Source organism: Limulus polyphemus, unplaced genomic scaffold (genome assembly GCF_000517525.1).
Source record: "Limulus polyphemus unplaced genomic scaffold, Limulus_polyphemus-2.1.2 Scaffold1077, whole genome shotgun sequence".
Classification (NCBI taxonomy): Eukaryota; Metazoa; Arthropoda; class Merostomata; order Xiphosura; family Limulidae; genus Limulus; species Limulus polyphemus.
The window spans coordinates 10,245-20,209 of record NW_013666687.1 but is presented as its reverse complement, the minus strand read 5'-3'; positions in this window follow the sequence as shown (position 1 = coordinate 20,209).

Here is a 9,965-nt window from a genome sequence, read left to right as displayed (position 1 = left end):
GTTAAAGAGGACATCGACATGTGTTTTGCTTCAAAGCCAAGTTATTTCTTTAATCAGAGCATTAACAACCCCATTGTAAGATGGAAAAGCATCATCTATAAGAATATAGACTATTTCATTTAATAAATATTTGTTTCGAAATAAAAGTTGTTCTGGTTTCTTCATCGAAAAAAAGCGACATTAATTTCTTGACGACCTGACAATTATTAAAAAGTACATAAAATTAGGTTCTAATTGATAATTAAACCTAGGTTATCATGTAAGCTACTAACCACAAACAACCTTATCGTGTGTTTCTTTCAATCAGTAATTCCATTAGAAAGAGTTTGATAGCAGACACATCTGTGAGTCTTCACAAAACAATGGTTACATGTAGTAAGAGCAAACCATTTAATTGAGAAAACATCCGATTTAATAGCATTTGGAGCTGTAAAGTAACTCAGGATAAAATCCTGAAAATGTTTTTGATATTCATTCATTGATAATAGAGGATCTACTTGGGTTCTGGGTTTTTTATTTTGTGACTTTATCCAATCTGTGTCACTTATGACAAAAAATACCCTTTATATTGACAACTGAGGAAATCAAACTACGCCAATATAAAAGATAAGTACACAAAAAATAAAACTATACTGCAAGTTTAAGTCATTGGATTCAATTATGGTAAGTAAGTTACCACCATTTTGTCACTACATGTCTTTGGATGTACAGCTGCTATACGCAGTTGCTGATGTAAAAATTCATGCGTATCAAATGCAGAACATGACCATTATACATATTCCTGTGAATGCTGCGATATATGCATTGGGTGAAGGGTTTTAGATCAGATCCACTAGGAACTGTACTTCTCCTCCAAACTTCAGAAGATTCTGCAAACAGGTAATTGTTGCTCATCTGCATGATATTCTACAAGTGTGTTTAGATTGTATCTTTTCACTTTGATTCCTTCTAATCTTAAAGTGATATCAGTACTTGCAACGTTAATATCTTTAACTATCAAAGCTGGTGGACAGCTATTGCAAATGAAGACTGGTTTTAAACTGACAAGCTCTTCTTCTGTGTACAGCTGAGTTCACATTGTTCTTGCTCTTTCTATCAAAGAGCATACCAGTCCGTGTTCTGTTAAGTCCAGATAGTATGCATTTTGTTTTGGTATAATTTGATAAATATTCCACTAAATATCATTTGTAGAAGTACATCAAGAAATGGGATTTCTTTATTAGTATTTATTTCTATAGTAACGTGAATAGTTGACATTCATTTAGTTTCTGAAGTTTAACAGAAATTCTTCACCACGTTTTAGTTGACATATGTTGTCAAACAAATGAAGTCAAGTCTGAGAGTGTTCACTGAATATTGAAAGTACTCCCTGTTTGAGATTTTCCATACATTACTGAATCATAAGTACAGATAAAAGGATATCATTGGATTTTTATCATGAGAATGCCGATAATGAATTAACACCACAAGTGATGGCTTATGAGCAATTGAAGGACCAGATTAAGTTTGGGTTCTGCTTGCTACAAATCAGGCTGAAGTACAACCAACAGAGAATAGTGAATGTACTCACTTAAACTATGACTCTTGTATCCATTTAAAGTGTGGGATGGTGTGGTATACCACTACTACAATCCTTGCAAGTTTGTACCATATTAGATAAGCTAGCTCGAGATCCCTGAGACAGGAGATTCTTCAAACAGTACATGGTTCTAGAATTAGAGGACTTCAAGGGGTGTTACACACCCTAGTACTTTGCACAATTCAGCCAAGAGTGAACTCTTGTAACTTTTTCTTGGTCCATGTAGTATTCTTATCAGTGATGAACTGTACTGAGATGTCAGGGAGTAGAAAGCTTTGTAAACGTGGTAAACAATAAAAACCAACACATACTGGTTATCACTGTCTGTTTCTGGAATGAGTCTAGTAATATTGATGGCTAATCTTTACAGTGCAGAATCTATCATTCTCTGCATTAGCTTTCCATGGCATGGCTTGTTTTTGTCTCTGAGCAGTATACAGTGTAATGTCTGTATCATCTGTCTACATCCTGCAATGAATTGTGCCTGAAAACCTGCTTCCACAGATTGTCTATATATTCAGCACAATTAGCAGGTAAAAAAGACTATAATATGCCAGATTACCACTGAAGCTCATAGTCAAACAGACTGAGCGGTGAAACTACAATATAGGGTCCAGTCCCACCAGAACCATAGAAATATGTCACAAATAAACCCAGTCTCCACATTCCAGTCCGTCACACCTTTACTACCTTAAAATATCATAACTTTGACATATGAATGCTTTACATAGATTGTGTTGTGTATAATAATACTGCTTTTAATAAGGTATCTCTTAGCCACTCAGTATATTCCTGTATCTACCACTAATGGTGGATTGCATTACATCCTAAGGGAGTCATACTTTCAATTCAACATTAATACACTTAGAAAAGACAGTCAGTAAACTGCTGCTTTGTTGTTAACTATCATGACGTATAGAGTGACAGTCGTGTTCTGTCATTTCAAGAATAGCATAGACTGAGGACGGTATGCCGAAGTACATGTTTTCACGACTGTATCTAGCTCAGGGGTGGCATGAAAACTCTCTGTAGGTAACTATTATTTGTGATTTTTTGGCAAACTATAGATATATTGGTTGGTGCTGTAGTGTACTGTTAATTGTTTAACTATTTCTGTTCCAAGCTCTATCAGACGTTTTTGAAGAGTTGGTTAATTTTATCCTCTGTATTAGCAGTTGGATTAAACTTTATCTTTGTGTAGGGGCCATTTTCGACCATGATTGCTACCTTTGTCAGCTGGTAACATTGTTAGGGGGTTGTCTCTCTTCAGTTTCTGACGGAAGTTTTTGCTGATATGTGGTATTACTGTGGAGGTTACATATCATTGCTTTCTGGATTGTTTACTTTATTTCAATCTGAATCTTCTTTTTGTAGGCTGTACATTGTGTCTTCTACGGATATAACTATATCTAAAGTGAATATTTTGTTACGTGCTAGGGCGAAGTTTAATCCACTGCTTAGTACACTTAAGGTTTTTGTTACAGTTGTTCACTTAAGCTTAATACTGTGAATTTAAGTATACTATAGTGTTAAAAGGCTTATCGTTTTGAGAGCTGATGAATGAATTTACTTTCTTGATGTGAATGTTAAGTATATATACGTGTATGTGTGCATATTGATATGATATTTGAACAGCTGCTTATATCATGATAGTCTATGTTTACTGTTATATTACTAGTCTTCTTATATAGGTTATTAATTATGTTTGTATCTTGTATTTATTTATTTATAAGGTGATATTTCATCATATCTTGTAGCAGGGCTTTATTAAGTTTCTGAGTTAGTCTTTGATATCATTGTGTGTTGATAGATACTTCAACCTTAAGTATTTTAGGAATTCTGTTATGTTGTTTACATTTATGGAAGAAGATGGAGTGGCTATTCATTTTAACTAACTTACACATTCGATTCCAGATGAGTCTTCCCTCTGGACTATTTGGGGAGTTGTCTCATTTGTTTCATCTTTGAAACATTGGCTTCAAGATTCTTGGTTCGAATGATTCTTCAGTCTGGTCTTAATGTTTTTTTTTGTTTTTTCTCTTCTGATCCAGTCAATTATAAGCAAGAAACAATTTATCACACCACTTCAGATTTTTTATTCTGATGTATCTGTGGTTGCAAGGATAATGAAAACCAGTCATAGACCTGTATCAACTTATTTTTTACCTGGAGGAACCTCATTTCAAAACAAAAAACTGATGTTGTTATGAAAGTTCCCTTATCACGGACGTTGGATAATGAAATTGGATAAACAGAATGCTTAACCTTATACCCCTCTTCACCTGTCATCCTGCCTATTTTTTTTGCATTTGCTATCAGGGGTGGTTTATGAATCATTGTCCTTCCCTCGGCTTGATCTTGGCTCAATACACTTTCTATCAAATTGTAAAAGCATTTGCTGGTCTTATCCTTTCATTGAATATTGACTTTTGCATTTTCACGGATGATTAGCTTATTATCTTCATTTTGTCCTTAATCTTTTACATGCACTCAGTTGATGAAACAGCTGGATATATCTCTTGGGTGGATTATCCACAACTCCAAACCCCAATTAGTACAAACATAGTATTTGGTACATCTGTGATTTTGGATTAACATTTAAGAAACATTACAGCTGTTTTGTATTATGTTGAAAGCCGTGAAGTCTCATATGTCTATCACATCTACCAAAGATATATTTTTTGTTTAGGAGATGATGGCTTCATTCATTTCTTTGAGATGTGCTCACACATAACACCTTCATTGGACTTAGCTGCTTAGTGACATTTTTATTCTCCAGTTTTTGTTGTATCGAGATTTTACAATAGCAGGATCTTTTTTGTTCTCTTTCTATAAACCGTCATATCTTGACAGGTGCCTTATACTTATATCTGAATCGAACCTTCCTACCTAATACTTGAGATGTAATAGAAAATAATCCCTATTTATCACTTACTGTGATACTTGACACAATAAGGAAAACTTATATATTTTAAAGATCTATTTGCTGTTATCTTGCATATACTGGTTGTTTATATCGTACGACTAGTCATGCTGCTCTAGCTACATTAGCTAATTGGCTTACATAATTTTTATTTCTTGCTTACTGTGATGTTTCTAATCACCTAAAAAGGGAATTTCGGTTAATATTTCACCAAATTTGCAATTTACCAATATTTTTGGCACCTTGTTCACAGTATTCTTTAGAGAATTATCTGCAGACTGGTATGTGGATGAGTCTAAATACAACCTTAGAAACATTATTTACGACATATTGTTCTCTCTTCAGCTGCAGTATTCCATATAGTTCCATTAGTCGTACTTGAAGTTAAATGGAATTCCTAATGGGCAAATTCTTTCCTGTTACCTGCTTAGTTATTACTTGGGTTCACATTTAATGTTGTGTATCATCCTTTAGATATGATTATACCACCAAACACCTCTTTAACAATTACAGATAATAAGGGATTGAGGAGTCATTTGCGTAAAAAAAATCATAGTCTTACCTTTATAATATCAAACTCCATGTTTAAATGGATTCACCCATATGGGCTATTGCATGTTACATATACCTATGTATGTTCTAGATAAAATACAATCCTCTTCAGGATGCTTCATGAAAGCTTGATTTCTTCCAGAAGTGAACAGATGATTCCATCTGGTTGCTGATGAAGTCTCGGTAGGTACCTTTGCATCCACCACGTGTATGTATTTGTGTAGTATTCGAAACATCAGAGACAACTTTATTTTTCAACTTTTCTTAACTCTTTTTGGTGTCCACATTGCACTATTATATAATATTTTAGCACATCCTTGGGTCAATTTGGGTTTTTTCCAACCCTATCTGAATGCTCAATGACTATGCCAGTATTATGACGTTGCAGGCCTTTTCAGATGAGATGTAAGCGGGCTTATCATGGCCAGTCATTAGTTATTACTGATCTTCTCTTCTGAAAACTTTCCACTACAGATATAGGACTGTGCACTTGTGACAACATCCAACAATGTGTATAGCATCACAGGTACATACATTGTGCCCGACCCCTATGATATATTACTTCAAGGGTGTTTATGGCGGTGAGTTACCCTGCGAATGGCTATTTTTTCTAATGGTCCTCATTTTGGTCTATTCTTTTATAAGGCTGTCCACTCCACTCAGTCCCATGAATCAAGTCCAGTGACTATTACTCTGGTTCTGGATTCTGCTCAAATACTACTTCATCTCATCTTTCATTTGTCATGGTTTTGGTAAGTGAATCAATAGTTTTACATCTCTCTCGGGTTCCATCCTCCATCTAATTCTGGCTTTTAGAGTTTCAGTTTACCTTATTTGAATTTTATATTTTTAAAGCTATAATAAATTTCAAACAGGTGCTTAACAGTATATTTATGTTATTGCATTTGAAAAATAACTAAGGATACTTCAGAACCACGTTACATGTCATGATTCCAGTTACGAATACATAAACACATTAAAATCAGTTGGCAAATGCAATTTCCAATTGAAATTCAATATCATTATGTTTATGATTCCCACTGGATTTTATTTTAAATTGAATATTTTCATAAGAATTATTTCACACACACTTGCGAAAGATTTATAAAAGTAAAAGTAATATGTTATGTTTAACACACTACATATGCTATATCCCATGCCGACGGAGCCTTTCGTACATTACCAAAGCTCATGAAGCCGTTTAAGATCAAGACTAGTAGACAATATATATTCCAAATATATGTTTGACATATCTAGGAATATCAGGAGGTTTTGTTCAGTTACACATGACAAATAACTGTATAAAGTTGTTTTATACCTTGTTGTACATATTCACTGTTACAACTTATATTTAAGTTTTAAAAAAGCCACATTTAACGTAATCATTTAACTGAGTGCTAGTTAACATGGATCAGATAATGGTAACATAACAAGCGTTGTACATTCTACGATGTGTTCAAAGGAAAACGAAGTTTGATAATAAACAAGATTACGACACTTATGATATACAACATTATTTATTAACAAAAATGAGACATGGATAAACGTTTCGAAATTCTATCAGATTCCACCTTGTTTATTATCAAACTCTGTACATTCTAGTACTATGAGCTATGAATTTGAGTTGATAAATATTTTCCTTATCTAATAAAGCAAATCAAAGGTTACATTATTTTAGTACACACGAAGCTTATAACGTAAACAGAACACGTATAGGATTTGTATAAAGAAGTAACTTTTTCTTATAGGTACTGAGGTTGTGGAGAGAAGTTAGAATTCGTTCGATTCAGTGAAAATCAAGTAAGGTGTGGTATATATATATATGTATAAATTTTACCTTTAAATTTTCATTAATATTTATTTATACAAAAAAATGGGTAATTTAACTGTATTGTTTTTATCAATAATTGTTAAATATATTGCTGTAAAGTCTTTTTTTTAAACATAACAAAAGTACTGGCTTACAGTTGCAAAGTATTCCAGTATTGAGGTTGATAAAACCACTGTTCTTAGGTTTAAAGATAACTGAATAATTATCTTGTTGCTGTTCAGTGTGTATGTGTCATACTTAAAACACAACTAAATTATATGTGTGATTCTGATAGTTAAAACACAACTAAATTATATGTGTGATTCTGATAGTTAAAACACAACTAAATTATATGTGTGATTCTGATAGTTAAAACACAACTCAATTATATGTGTGATTCTGATAGTTAAAACATAACTAAATTATATGTGTGATTCTTATAGTTAAAACACAACTAAATTATATGTGTAATTCTCATAGTTAAAACACAACTAAATTATATGTGTAATTCTCATAGTTAAAACATAACTAAGTTATATGTGTGATTCTGATAGTTAAAACGTAACTAAATTATATGTGTGATTCTGATAGTTAAAACATAACTAAATTATATGTGTGATTCTGATAGTTAAAACATAACTAAATTATATGTGTGATTCTCATAGTTAAAACATAACTAAATTATATGTGTGATTCTGATAGTTAAAACATAACTAAATTATATGTGTGATTCTCATAGTTAAAACACAACGAAATTATATGTGTGATTCTCAAATTGCCATGATTTTTAGGGTAACCTGCAGGAACCGCAGAAAAAGTACCTTGTTGTCTCTGCATATGACTGAATTTTAATCAAAAGAAAGAGACTGAACATTGAGTGCTAACACTTGCACAAGTACCCGTTGTCGGCTGTAGGAAGGGAGAGTTTTATTTACACTCTCTCGCCAGTGTGTTACTAATTATTTTAAGCTAGATTTTTAATTCCTTAAAATGCTTCTCTAGAACGCTTCCTATTAAGAAGCTTAGATTATATTCTTCTTGGAAATAAAGGAAAACGTTATATTATATACAAACTTCTCTCTGCTTAAGTATACGTGTAATGAAAGTGACGGAGGAAAGTGTCGTATTAAAAAGGGGTGGTGCATACCAACAGCTAAACCCACGATTTGTCACTAGAACAGACCGCTGCTACTTTCATAAAATAGTCCGTACTACAGTGAACTCTTCTAGAGGAAAACATATGCGACGACCACATGAATAACCATGCAGCTAAAGGGGGGGGGGGGGTAAACGGTATATTCTCGCATATCACACACACACACACACATAATTATCGTGTAATAAAATTGCTATTTGATTTAAAGTATATTTTGTATGGAAGTGAATGTTTACCTAATCTTATTCTATAAATTGCTGCCATGTTGTTATTTTTTGGTTGAGTTTGTTTTGAATTTCATGCAAATCTAGCCATTCCTAATTTAGCAGTAACCGTGTAGAGGGAAAGCAGCTAGTCAACGAATAGTGATGGGGATTTTAACCCGTGCCCCGTAGATCGTGAGTTGAGCACCCTAACCACTGGGTCATAGCAGATCGGTTACTTTTTATGGGGACAAATATTCCGAAATAGAAAACATATTATTAACCTCCATGATAGTTTATGTGTATTATAAGCCATTCGAGCACACACAACTTCAGTACAAGAAATGTAGCATGCATTAATAATATTATACAGACGGGTGTTCATGATTTGTAGTAAAAAAAATGAGGATGAATGTTTGGCTTTACAGCTCCTTCTTCCATCAGTGGTGGAGTTTTCTCTGATCATCATGGTTATGGTCTAATTGTTTCTCTACAGCACGATTTCACTGCAAGAGGCTATGGTCCAAGATTCTGAGGTCAATATTGCCCCTGCCCTCTTTAGGTGCAGCTAGATTATAACTTCTGAAATCCCGTTACAGCAACCCAAAGGCATAGGAGTTTACTGGAAGTGTTTGTAAACGGTTTTGCATGAATTACTGCTTCTACTTGTGTTTTGCATAAAATCTTGCATGATGACTTGGAAAGAAAAGGTATTGATAATTTTTTTGCAGTATAGTGGTATCGATACTTTAGCCTGACAATGTGCAGAGTTCATCTTCGTACCTTTATTAACACTGCAATCTGGAAACTTCTGCTACATATTTTCCATCACCTTGAATTTAGTGTAACTGGCAGAAAGATGATAAATTCCTGAACTTTTGCAAACACACTAAGAGAAATAAGCTTTGAGAAAACATATTTCCATATAAAAAATAGGCTTTGTCTAGTGAGAAAACATATTTCCATTTGTCACATAAGCCATATACTACTCATACATCTTCAACAGTTGATTTTCTGTTCAGCTATGCGCTTTAGGAAAAATATGTGAACATTACCCCGTGTTGCTTTTATAGATCTAAAATTGTTTAAATTATGTTCATTGCAGGTACAAGGACTCTTATTTTAGCTGCAATGGACCACCGTGTTCTTGGGTTACTTTTGATGATAAGCTTTTATAATTTTCTTAACTGCCTCAGGTGGGCAAACGTTAGCGAAGTTGTGGAGTAGCCTATTTTTTGTTGGTTTTTACAATCATCTTCCTTTACTTTATCAATACTATTTATCACCATAGATACAGAAATGTTATGTCAAACATGCTTCTATAATCATGGAATAGGAGAATTTTGCATTGGATCAAAAATTCTGTAATCCAATCCTCCCAAAAGGAGCATGGCTTAGGCATCATCTACACTTGTAAATAACCAGATATAACTAATTGGAACAATACAGTCAGAGATTTTAACCCATGTAGACACAGACCATAAAGATGTTCAAGGTAAGATGAGTGGATAATCAAACTTCTACCATGAATCCTGAACAACTCTAGCTCTTACAGAAACATGTGTAGTGTATAATGGACAATTATTATCAATTTCAGAGGTTAATGTTGTACTAACATATTTTAGAATGATATTGATATACTTTGCCTACCATATTCATGGCAAATGGACCAAGTAAGTATAAGTACAATTATTCTTCGTACAAGTCAACAGGTGTGCAATAAAAAATAGGAAGCAAAAATG